The 13,088-nt window shown below is 37.0% G+C and overlaps 1 protein-coding gene and 1 non-coding gene across 2 annotated transcripts in view; one reads left to right on the top strand and one right to left on the bottom strand.

Annotated features, from left to right (window-relative positions):
* The window catches only part of MCF2L2 (MCF.2 cell line derived transforming sequence-like 2), a 205,053-nt gene that overhangs the window by 11,259 nt on the left and 180,706 nt on the right, over nucleotides 1-13,088 (top strand). The gene's annotated exons all lie outside the window — the stretch shown is intronic.
* Nucleotides 9,118-9,189, bottom strand: TRNAT-GGU (transfer RNA threonine (anticodon GGU)). The gene has a single exon. It is a non-coding gene; the product is annotated as a tRNA-Thr (tRNA).

Raw genomic sequence — 13,088 nt, 5'->3', positions numbered from 1 at the left:
TCCACATTTTATCACCCCTGAGTGGGCAAAAATTCACACAAAACACTGGATCTGGGCTGTGGTTGCAAGTGCTTTAAGATAATGTGAATCAAATAATTTGAATCAGACTCTGTGGTAGCTCTTCTTTGAGAGTCTTCTATGCTTCCCTCAGGACGAGCGGTTGTTGTTTTGTGTTACTCTTCTCCACTGCAGTGGGTCTTCACCTGGGCCCTGGAGTCCAGTTAGAGGGTTGGCTGCTCTCCCCTCAGGAGCTGAAGGCTTTTGTCTGTCCATCTGTAGGGAGAAAAGTGTTTTCCTGGGCACCTCCCCTCCTCCAGGTCTGCCCTCCAGTCTCCCACTTAGTCCCCAATCCAGGGAAAAGAGCTGTGGGTGGCTGTCAACACCCCTCACATCCCAGCTCACTCAGCCTTTCACAATTTGTTTTAAACTTTTAGGCGATTTCTTCTTATCTGCTTGATGGGTTCAAGACAGGTTATACTTTTGTAGTTTATCTGGCTTTTCTTGTCAGGGTGAGAGTGAGCCTCTTTCCAGCATTCTGAGTTCCAGGGTAAAGCAGAACATCTCCTTGGCTTTTTACCTTGTGTATATTCATGAAGAAAATGTGCTTCATCCACACAGCCTTCCTTCATCTGTGTTGTTTCAGGCAAGCTACTGTTGGCCATACTGGCATTTTTGCAAACTTCTAGTAAACTGACCTCAAATGTTTTCTCTGTGTTTTGCCAGTGTTGGGTACCTTGAATGTTAAATAACTGTAGATCATCTTTAAGAGAGCTAAGCTAGATGGAAATGCATCCTTCCACCTGTTATCCAGCAACTAACTATGTGCAGGGATCTCTCATGTCAGGGAGCCGGAGGTGTTGGGCAGTCATTGGATGCCTAGCTCCCTAACAGGGCCTCCCTTGGCCCTGTGTGGCGAGGGGCTTATATTTGTGCTACAGAGGCTCATCTGTATTCCCTGTTTTTTTAAAAAAAATGCTTCAAGTAGCCTGAAATTTCTGCTGAATTATACTTAAAATAGCTAATTTTAACATAAGATCATTGAGGATCAAAATGGAAATGGTCCTGCTCATCTTGGAATTTTTCCTGAAGGGTAAGGCTGTTGTCACATCTGCTTCCTGTTAGGTGTGAGTGAGCCTGGCCCAGCCACAGAGCCTCTGAGCCTAGTCTCGCACCTGAAGTAGCTCTCCTCAAATAGGTTTAAATTCTTTTTCTACTCATTGTGAGAGATGGGAACTGGTTGATTTTAATGAGTCTGGAAAGGAAGACTATCTCATTGTCAGAATTCAAGCACTTACTTCTTATTATTGGGCACTAATGAGTATAATAAACTTAGATTCTGGAGTTTAACACATTGATGTTGTTAAAGACGTGTATTTAATTCAAATTAGCAAAGGACAAAATAGTTTATTCTGTAGCACCCAGCCAGTAGTGGCATGGCCAGGATTTGAGCCCAGTGAGGTTTGGCCCCAGAGTCTGCATTCCTGATCTCTACTGCTGTGGAGCACTGTGGATTCAGGGCTTCGTACCCTCCAGGCTGGGGTGATCTCGCAGAACCTCAGAGCAGGAAGCTCCAGGGGGTCATCAGCAAAGGTGTCGTCAGGAACTGAGGCCGCTGTTCTCTCCTTGCTGTCTGTCACCTGGTCTCTGGTCTCTGCTTCCCTCTCGTGTCTGTGCCATTCTGCTCATCTCTGCAGATTAACTCTCTATTCGTTTATCAATGGGTATGAACTCAGAGGGCCATCCCCAGCCATTGTTCCCTTCCACATCCAGAGACAGTCGCTACTGACTCTCAGTCTCTGAATCTGTCTGTACAACTTCTTTCTCTGGAGAATCTGATTGGCCTGGCTCACAGGAAACTTTGACATTTCTGATCATATCAGCTGAGAGTTTAGAAATTGACTTGGTCTTGGAATGGGGGAGGAAATCCTCAGAGAAGAGGGCTTTAGACTGTGGAGATACCTCAAAACAAATGTAGTAACTTAGAAGGCACTGGCCTTATGTTTCCAACCTTTAGAATTAGTAGGGGTGTTAAATACTTGGGCAGCGCTGTGTTCGGTGTGCTGCTTCTTTCTTTGGCGCATATTCCAAGGCCCACTGCCCTTATGTGGCCACCTTGGTGCTTATGCACCACAACTACGCAGGATACCAACTGGCAGTGAACAGATTTTTAGGAAGTGCCCCTAAGGAGCAAGGCACTGTGCCAGGCCTATAGCCCACAAGCTGTTGTGGGGAGAGCATTAGGTGTGGAACCTGTGGACCGCCGAGCAACCCTCCAGCCCCTCAGCACCCAGCTGACAGAGGATCCAAAGGGCTTGGGGAGGAGGCCTGTGAACCACTGGCCTGGAGGAGAGTCCAAGGCCCAATCTGATAGTTATAGCAAGAGACAGTGCAAATAGTCACATGTTGGTCATGTTTCCTGAGTATAAGTATTTTACCAGCCACTTGAAATACTCATTTATTAATAATCACTGTCTTCCAAAGGAAAACTGTTATTTAAAATCTGAAGATTTACTTTATAGTCCTTAAACATCCAAAGGTGATAAACATGTGACACTTAGACAAGAATAAGCCTTTTTCAAGGAAGAAATTTTGGGGAGTGCTGCCTTCTTGACACTTTCTGTGCTAAGCACCAGAGTCTTACGGAAAAAAGCTAATAAAATTATAGCCCCGATTATAATATAACAGTGAGGTAACAGCACCAGCGTACTCTCTTACTTATTATGGAACAGTCCCTATATTTAGAGAACTTTACTATGAGGGAGATTCAAAACATACAGGTGGACAAACTACAGGTGCCCCAAATGTTTGAGCACACTGGTCTTCCCTTATCTGATCCCAGATCCTGTCCAACCAGGTTTCAGTTTGTATGTCTGTTCTTTTAAACCTGTTGTCAGATCAGTTTAAATTCATTTTAGCCCTATTCTTTTTCTGTACCCAGGGAAGCTAGAATTAATTCAATCACCGAGGGGAAAGAGGTCTGTCTGCCTGTTCTCAGTATTTAACCTCTGATTTAAGACTAACCACATTTACTGAGACCCTGGCACCAGGCCAGGGGCTAGGATCGGGGTGTGAAGGAGCAGCCGTGACCCCTGCGGGAGGCCATGGGCTCTGTGAAAGCCAGAACCTGGCCACCTCCCCTGCTGCAGCCCCAGCGTCCTGCACTGCTCCTCAGGTGTACTGGAGGATTAGGGGAATGCGAGGTTCTCCTGGAGTTTACAGTCTGACAGGGAGGCAGATGTTAAGCCGTAAGCTCTAGAAGGAAAAATTTTAGGCAGTCAGCCATCACTCCCCTGTTCCTGCCTCATCTCACGGGCTTCTCTCCTTGTGGTCTCCCGGCCTCACTGCTTCTCTGTCCTCCACGTGTGTTGCTTCACTGTACACTTGGTAATTCAGTTGTGAAGCTCAACTCTTTTCCTCACTATCTCAAAACTTATGCACATAAAAGGTTAGAAGGTTCAGGAGAATTTTCTGAAGATGGGAAAGGAGGTGTTTGTAGTCTAGAAGTGCAGACACTTTGAAATGGAGCTGGAGGCATCACTGTGTTTAAAATGTCCTGTGGCCACTCCCAGCACCTGGGGGCTTCACAGGTTCTCCCTTCTCCATGTCACTGGCTCCTTCCCTCCCCTACAGCTCCCTTCTCTTTTTTCTCTCTCTTTTGTTTTTTCATTAAAAATTGTATTTATTTATTTTTGACAAATAAAATTGTATATATTTAAAGTGTACAATGTGATATATGTATACACTGTGAAATGATTACAGCAATCTAACAACATATCCATCACCTCCCATAGTTACTTTTTTGTTTGTTCATTTTTTTATAAAAAATTTGTATTGAGATGTAGTTGATTTACAATACTATATTAGTTTCAGATGTCTAACATAGTAATTCAAAGCTTTACAGATTATACTCCAGTTAAAGTTATTCTTTCCCCTTTTTTTCTCCCCCCGCTGGTCAGAAAGGTCTGGTGCAGGACCTAGACTAGAAAGATGAGCGTCATGAACTCCCTGACCCCCATCCCTCTACTTTGCATTCCATTTTGTTTCTGTTGCATTATTTATCCCTCCAGCAACCAAAAGAAGCTTTGCTGACAAAGGAGGAAAAAAATCTCTCAGGCTGTGAAATGGGATTTAGACCTTGACATATGGTGCAGAAATGAGAAGGAAAATTCCACTCCTCAAACCTGGTTTGCCCTTCAGGTGTGGCGTGAGCATTTTCTCCTTCAGCGCCTTAGGAAGACCAAGCCAGATTTTAAAAAGAAAGATCATGTTCATCATTTTCTATGGCTTTGTGGTATAATCTAAAAAAGAAGCAGAAGAAATTACATGGTATTTCATAGGGCTTTAAAAACTCTGTTTATAAAAGTAATATGTGGCTTGTGTTTAAGATTTAGAAGAGTCAATCATATCAGTTCTCCCCAAATTGATCTATAATTAAACACAACTCTAGTCATAAGTCTGTCAAGGTTTTTTTTGTTATTTTGTTTTTTGTAGAAATCAACCAGCTGATTTTAAAATTTATATTCAGTTAAAAGGTACCATAATAGGCAAAAAGAATTTCTACAAAGCAAAGTAATCAAGGCAGTGTGGTATTAGCAAAAGGACAGATACATATATCTGTGGACCAGAATAGAGAATACAGACATAGTCCCACACAAATACGGCCAATTGATTTTTGACAAAGGTGTGTAGGTAATTCAGTAGAGAAAAGTGTAAAGGCGATTTCCAGCAAAGTTGCTGGGACAATTGAGCCTCTATATTCAAAAAATAAACCTTCACCTATACCTCACCCCTTATACAAAAATTAACTCAAAGTGGATCATGGACCTAAATGTAAAACCTATTAGAAATCTGTTAGAAACCATAGGAGGAAATCTTTGTGACCTGAGGTTGACACCAAAAACAGGATTCATGGAGGAAAAATTTGATAAATTGGATTACATTAAAATTAAAGATGTTTTCTCTGCAAAAAAATACTGTGAGAGAATGAAAAGACAACTAACTGGGGGAAAAAGTTACGAGTCACATATCTGACGAAAGACTTTTATCCAGACTACATAAAGAACTCTCAAACTCAATGATAAATAAAAAACAAACAACCCAATTTACAGATGGGCAAAAAAAATTGAATGGATACTTTACCAAAGAAGATATACAGATGGAAAATAAGCACAGGAAAATATGCTCAACATCAGTAATCATTGGGGAAATTGCTCACTTACTAGGGTGGTTAAAAAATGAGAATAAAGGGGGTGGGAAGGGATAAGTTGGGAGTTTGAGATTTGCAGAGACTAACTACTATATATAAAATAGATAAACAACAGGTTTCTACTGTGTAGCACAGGGAACTATATTCAATGTCTTGTAGTAACCTATAATGAAAAAGAATATGAAAAGGAATATATATGTGTATGTATGACTGAAACATTATGCTGTACACCAGAAATTGACACAACATTGTAAACGGCTATACTTCAATGAAAAACATAAAATGAAACAAATGACAATAGCAAGTCATAGAATGAGAAGGGTCTGGATCTCACACAGTGTTGGTGGGAGTGTAAAATGGTACAGCCACTTTGGCAGTAATAAATAAATAAATGGTTGGCAGTTTCTTATAAAGTTAAACATTCACTTATGCAACCCAGCAGTCCTACCCCAAGAGAAATGAAAACATATGGTCACACAAAAATAGGTAGTTAATGTTAACAGCAGCTTTATTCTTAATCACTAAAAACTGGAAACAACCCAAATGTCCCTCACCTGGGGAATGGATAAACAATTTGTGGCACATTTGTATGATGGAATATTCAACAATAAAAAGAAATGAATTATTGATAGATACGGCAACTTGAATAAATCTGAAATGCATATGCTAAGCGTAAGATGAAAGGCTCAAAAGGCACATATTAAATGATTCCATTTGTATGACATAGGGAAAGGGTAAAACTATAGGGATGGAGTGGTTGTCACGGGTTAAGTTTGGGGAGGAGGTGGTTTGACTATAAAGGTATGATGGGACTATTCTATGTCCTGATTGTGAGGATGGTTAAAGGACTCTGTGCATTTATCAAAACTCAGGGAACTATACACCAAAAAGAGAATTATACTGTATATCTGTTTAAAAAAAATTAAAAAAACAAAAAATACAGAAAAAAATATATGCTCATTGTCTAACATTTGGAAAAAACAGAAAAGTACAACAGAGAAAGTCTGCAATTTCATCTCCTGGCCACGATCAGTTATCCTTTGAGCATATGTCCTAGTTTTCTTTTCTTTGGCATTTTTACATAGTAAAATCATATCAAAAAATGATATGATCTATCTCCCTTTATATATAGCATACATATTACATATATAATTATGGTTTTTAAAACTATATTATAAATTAAATTATAATTTCATATATTGTAAAACATTTTTATAAACAATAATTTAATGGATTTATAATTTTTTACTACATAGATGTACTGTAATTTATTTAAATATTCCCCTAATGTTGGGTGTATAGGTTGTTTCCAGTTTTTCAATGTCATTTTTTTTAATGCAAGGACCATCTTTGTTCAGAAATCTTTGCATACATTTCATACACTTCAAACTGTTTCATTAAGGATAGAGTTCTAGAAAATGTTGTTATTAGCTCAAAGAGTATAGTATTAAGTTTTAAAATACATTGGTCAAATTGCCTTCCAGAAAACTTACACCATTTTAGTGGCCTGTCAACAGATTATGTTTGTGTGTGGGGTTTCTTGATTTCACCTGATCTCTTTATCAGCATTGTGATCATCTGTTTCCTCGTATGTCAAATGGGGGAAATGACAGGGTTTTGCAGTAATGCATGTTAAGTGCATCGCACAATACCTGCAGTGTTGTTAGCCCTCTTTGGTAACATTATTTGAATTTTTGTTTGTTTGATAAAAATGGCATAGTATTCATTTTAACTGAATTTTAAAAATTACTAGTGAACTAGAATGATTTTTAAAAACTTTATTTGCTGTTTGAACTTTGCCCTATGATTTGTTCATGTGTTCTTTGGGACCAAGACATTTTTGTGTAGGTTTTTTTCTATGTCAAATATATTTTGTAAATTTTATAGCAGATTTAAAAAATTTTTTTGTAAATTTTATAGCAGATTTAAAAAATTTTTTCAATTTGCTATTTATTTTATAATTTTACTTTTGGTGACTTAATATATAAAGGTTTTAAGATTTTGTGTAGACAAATCTATAAATCTATTATTTTGTGATTTCTATTGCTTTTATACCCTTAAATAAAGAACAAATAGATAATCATCAATTTTATTCTAGTGTTTTAATGGTTTTATTTATTTATTTTTTTTACATTTGATTTTAAATCTCTATATGTTTTTGTCTGTGATAAGAGACTAAATTTTCACAGGAGCATTTTATGGGATATTCCTTTGTTAATTGGTGATGCCTCCTTCACATATTAAGTTAGTTTAGGATTTATAGTCTGTTTCTGGGTCTTTCTGTTTACTCTTCTGTTTATTTTTATAACAGTTCCACATAGTTTGAATCATTATTGCTACCTAATATCTTCAAATATCTTCTAGGAGATATTCCCTTTTCCATCAATCATTTTGTTTAAAAACATTTTCTTAACCCTTTAGCCTTTCTTTAAAATTGAGGTATAGTCAGTTTACAATATTGTGTCAATTTCTGGTGTACAGCACTTCAGTCATATACATATATTTGTTTTCATATTCTTTTTCACTGTAAGCTACTGCAAAATATTGAAATATTTCCCTGTGCTGTATAGAACCCTTTAGCCTTTTTAATTCTTTCAAATAAACTATATAATTATCCTGTTAATCATCTCCATCACCACAAGTTTACTTTAATTTTGAATAGAATTCTATAGGACTATAACTTAAGTTGGTAAGAATTAACATTTTAAGATTTGAAATTTTTTTCCTTCTAGAAATATGTCTCATTCAAATATTTTATATTTGAGGTTTTTTGTTCTTTTCACATAGATCTAACACAGTCCTTTTTAAGGTTATTCCTTAGCACCTTGTGTTTTTTTTTTTATTGTTGTTGCTATTGTAAATGTAATCTTTTTTTCTTACCTTTTCACCAGTTATTGCTGGAGTATAAAATACTGATTGGGGATATTTACTTTGTAATCTGCTATTTTCTAAAACCATGAAATCTGATACTTTTACAGTTTTCTTGTGTGTGTTTGTGTGTGTGTGTGTGTTTAACACATAGATGCCCAGTAAATATTTGCTAAATAATGACTGACGGTCGTGTCAAAGCTGAATAGTGATAACTCCTTCTGGCCATTTGTTTCTGGTAGTTTTACCTTTTATTTCAATTTCATGTTTTTGTGTAGTCAGAGCATCCAAAACGATGCTAAATATTTCAAAAGTATTATTAAAAAGAATTATGTGTTTAGCTTTGGGGTCATAGTACATGTAGGGTTTTATACTTGTTTCTGCTCAAGGCCTCTATTTTAAAAGCCACATTTTTATGTAATTTTTGATATTAGCTTAACATAAATAATTAAAAATTCCCAATCATAATGTCCAAGTTATTATGCACTGTTTAGGGGTTCCACCCCACACATGCATCTTATGTGCACTGAAGGCAATAGGAAGACTGTCTTATCTCATTTTGTAACTTACTCATTTTACACTAACTGTTGGGGGTAGCTTTTAATTGTGAAAATTTTAAGAAATCACAAAAATAGGGTAGTCTTACAGACCTTAGTCATCACCTAGCTTCAACAACCATCAGCATTTTGCCATAGTGGTCAATTATGTTTATAAATGTCAGGTAGTATTCTAAAAATATTATTGAGGAGCATGTTGGAAACTTTTGAAACCTATGTATATGGAGTGAGTAACAAAGATAAAATAATTTTAAAAATATTTATGAATACATCTTTATTTTACCAATGAAAATAACCCATAATGTTTGTGTAAATTACAAATAGTATAGAAGGATGTGAAGTTAAAAGTTAAAGTCTCTCTGTCCCTCATTGACTCCAGTCCCACTCTCCAATGGGAACCACATATCCATTTAACACACTACCTGTAGAGGTCCCTCCACATGTGTGTATGTGTGTGTGTGTGTGTTATTTTTATGTTTTCTTTAATGGAGGCACTGGGGATTGAACCCAGGACCTCATGCACACCAACCACGTGCTCTACCACTGAACTATACCCCCCACCGCCGCCTCCACATGTATGTAATTAGAGGTGGCAAGCCCCTCCTCCTTGACCTATGGGGAATGAGGTGTCACTGCTCCCCTATGAGAGGGGAAGCTCAGGGAGCTGAGTGGGTCTGTAGACATTGTGGCCCCGTGGATAACTGGTAGGAGTGTAGTGGCAACACCACAAAGTCCTGTTACTCCCTTTACCCCCAGGCCAACTCTGGGGGAAAATCAGTTTAGTGTTCTCAGTAAATACACCTGGCCATTTGAGTGCTGACTTTTTTTTTCAAAAGAAAACAAAGTCTAGTGTATATAAGGAAAAGATATCTCTTCCTTTAATATGACTTTGATGTTACTTCTGGTAAAATAATAATCCTGGTGATCTTCTGCTATGGATAATGCAAATCCTTCTTGAGCTTGTAGAGTATCTCTCATTTTGTCCTGATAGGTAGGGACAGGTGGATGGCTTCAGTTCATTCTGCAGGGTGATTATGGCCTTGTAGAATGAATATGGAAGTGTTCCTTCCTCTTCAATTTTTTGGAATAGATCAAGAAGGATAGGTGTTAGCTCTTCTTTATATGCTTGGTAGAATTCCCCTGTGAAGCTGTCCAGTCCTGGGCTTTTGTTTGATGAGAGCTTTTTTGATTACTAATTCAGTTTCACTACTAGTGATTGGTCTGCTCAGATTATGTTTCTTCCTGATTCAGTATTGGAAGGTTGTATTTTTCTATAAGTTTGTCTATTTCTTTTTAAGTTGTGTTGTCCAGTTTGTTGGCATATACCTGTTTATAGTATTACCTTATTTTTTGATCTGTGATATCAATTATTATTTCTCCTCTTGCATATCTTATTTTGTTTACTTGGGTCCTCTGTCTTGTCTTCTTTGTGTGCCTGGCTAAAAGTTAATCAATTTTGTTTATCTTTTCAAAAACCCAGCTCTTGTTCTCATTGATCTTTTTCTCCTTCTTTTCCTTCTCCTTTTCCTTCTCCTCCTTCTTCTTCATCTCTGTTTTCTCTCTGATCTTTTTATTTCCTTCCTTCTGATGATTTAGTGCTTTATTCTTCTTTTTCGAATTCCTTTTTGAGGTAGACCTGTCTGCTATAAACTTCCCTCATAGAACTGCTTTTGCTGTGTCCCATAGATTTTGGAAAGTTATGTTTTTATTTTCACTTCTCTCAAGATATTTTCTGATTTCCTCTTTGATTTCTTCATCGACTCATTGGTTTTCCAGTAGCACATTTTTTTAGTCTCCATGTGTTTGTGTTTTTCCCATTTTTCTCCCTGTAATTTATTTCTAGTTTCATACTATTGTGGCTGGAAAAAATGCTTGATATAATTCATAGTCTCTTAAATTTGTTGAGACCTATCCTGTTTTGTAGCCTAGTATGTGATCTATGCTGAAAAAATGTTCCATGTGCACTTGAAAAGAATGTGTATTCTACTGTTTTGGGTGAAATATTCTGTAGATACCTATTAAGTCCAACTGCTGTAATGTGCTATTTAAGAGTACTGTTTCCTTATTGATTTACTGTCTAGATGATCTGTCCACTGATGTGAGTGGAGTATTAAAGCTGTCTACTATTATTGTATTATTGTTAATTTCTCCCTTTATGTTTGTTGGTACTTTATATATTTAGGTGCTCCTATATTAGGTACATATATGTTAATGAGTGTGATATCCTCTTCTTGTATTGAACACGCTTTTCCCTATTTAGAATCACAATATTGTACTTGCACCTGCTCTTTAGAAGTTCATGAGATATGGGTGTGTGGGGTGGGTATAGCTCAGTAGTAGTGTGCATGCTTAGCATGCATGAGGTTCTGGATTCAATCAATCAATCAATATTTCAAGGTCTGTAACCTTACCATTTGCTCTGCCAACGTATATTGCCTGCCTAGGTAGTGACTTCTAGTTGTGGCAGTGTAGATTTTATTCTTGGCAGCCTGGAGAGATTGGAAAAGACAGAGAGGTGAGAAGTGCCCTGGAATGAGAATTGTGACCTAGAATGAATGTTCTTAAGAGCATCTTTTAAAAAGTGTATCCCTGTCTATTATTATATTTTAAGTATCTAGTGGCCTGATGTATGTCTCATGATGTAATTTCCTCTAAAAAAGAAAAAGCATTCTGATTCTCATCAACTTTAGGATTTCCCCCTCTACCTGACATCCTCATCCCCCAGTTTCCCAAGAAGGAGATCTCGTAATCTGTTGGGCCTGTAATCCTGTGAACACTAGCCAATCCAAAGGATAAACTCTCAGCAATAACATGTCCTTGAGTGAACTTCAGAGAGATTAGCCAGGAGAAAGGATTAAACACATTTATGTAAGTGCAGTGCTGAGAGAGGAAGGGGGAGAGAGCAAAGGGGCACCGATCCTGGAATCCAATGGCCTCCTGGTGTACAAGGTGTGGGCAGCAAGACCCTAGATACTTACCTTACACCTCCGTGCGGATCACAGAGGCAGAGATGAGGGCTTACCACCGTTTCCTAGGAAGTTGCATCAGGCTAGAATATATGGCAGAAAAAGGTACTGTGAGAGCAATGATGTGTTTCCCTTATGTATGTTTTGTTATTCATTCTCAGCAGAATAATAGTTTAACTAACCAATTTTTCCCACATTTAAAAAGTTACTTTACAATACTGTCTAAAGTTTGCTAAGGAGTTTAAAAGGGCTTTTTAAATTTAAAGCATTAATTAGGTGTTAACAATATTGTAGGTGATTTATTGAAAAATTATTAAAGGGATGACCAAATATTATGAAAAAATCAGTCTGTAAGATGAATTATGTAAGTATGAACCCATTTTAAAAGCATATATGTCTATACGTACATATGTATGTACTGACTACCATACACCAATAAGATAACTGTTTAATTTGGGGTGAAGGAATGGTGAGGAGTTTTACTTTTTGTATTGTTATTGTAGTTTTTATTTTAAAAAAGACAACCAATGTACATTGCTTTTGTAAAATGAAAATGACAAGATTATGAAATTCATGTTCGTAAAGAAAAGTGTTAAATCTGAAATGCTGACTTCATGTTAGACACATGAGCTGATAACAAACAGACTGATCATTTAAGAAAAAAGAAAACCACTTCCCTTCAGTGGGCTGGATGAGAGGGAACAGCATTTCCAAGTATGCTTTACATGTACTTGGGAGCCAGTAAGACAGATGCTTTAAGAGCTGAAGCAACTACCTGTTTTTAAGACTGCTTCTTTCATAGATGGACTTACTGATGCACTCCCATCTATTCCCCCCTTGTTTTCTTTTTTTTTTTTTTGACTTGCAAATGTTTATAATATACTTATTCCCCCTTGGATCACAGGCTAGGAAAGGTGATTAAAGCTAATGTGTTTGTCTCTTTCATTACTCTTTATCTATACTTGGAAGCTGTTTCTTCAGGGGAGGGGAATTACTGGATAGAGAGGTACGCTTTTAAAATAAATTCATCATTGTTGCAGTATACTTTCTGGTTGAGATATAATTCATGTTTATACTATATTCTACCACATATACTTGTATAGTATATAATAAAAATACTGTATTATCAAAGACAAGGGCTACTATGTATTTGCTCCTTAAGAAAGAATAGCTTGTTAATCAGGTTTAGCTTTTCATTCATTCTTAAAACACACAGATGCTCACCTGTGCGTGCACACAGATCCTTACAGGGCTTGAATTCAAGTGTAAATTATGGCCCTAATTTTACTCAAGTTAAATCATAAGAGCTTTACAGTTTTGTTAATAGTGAGGCAAGGAAGTAATCTGAAAGATAAATATGAAAAATTCCTGACTCCTAAACTTACAGCATTACGTATTTGTTGCTTTTCTTTTTTCCCCCACTATTAAAGGATTATCAAATGTTTGCCTAATGCTTTGGCTGTCGGTCATTTTATTCTGTGATTCAAGACA

This window comes from Vicugna pacos, chromosome 1 (genome assembly GCF_048564905.1).
Source record: "Vicugna pacos chromosome 1, VicPac4, whole genome shotgun sequence".
Taxonomy (NCBI): Eukaryota; Metazoa; Chordata; class Mammalia; order Artiodactyla; family Camelidae; genus Vicugna; species Vicugna pacos.
Note: the sequence above shows the minus strand (reverse complement) of the source record. Positions and strands in the feature narration are given on the sequence as shown.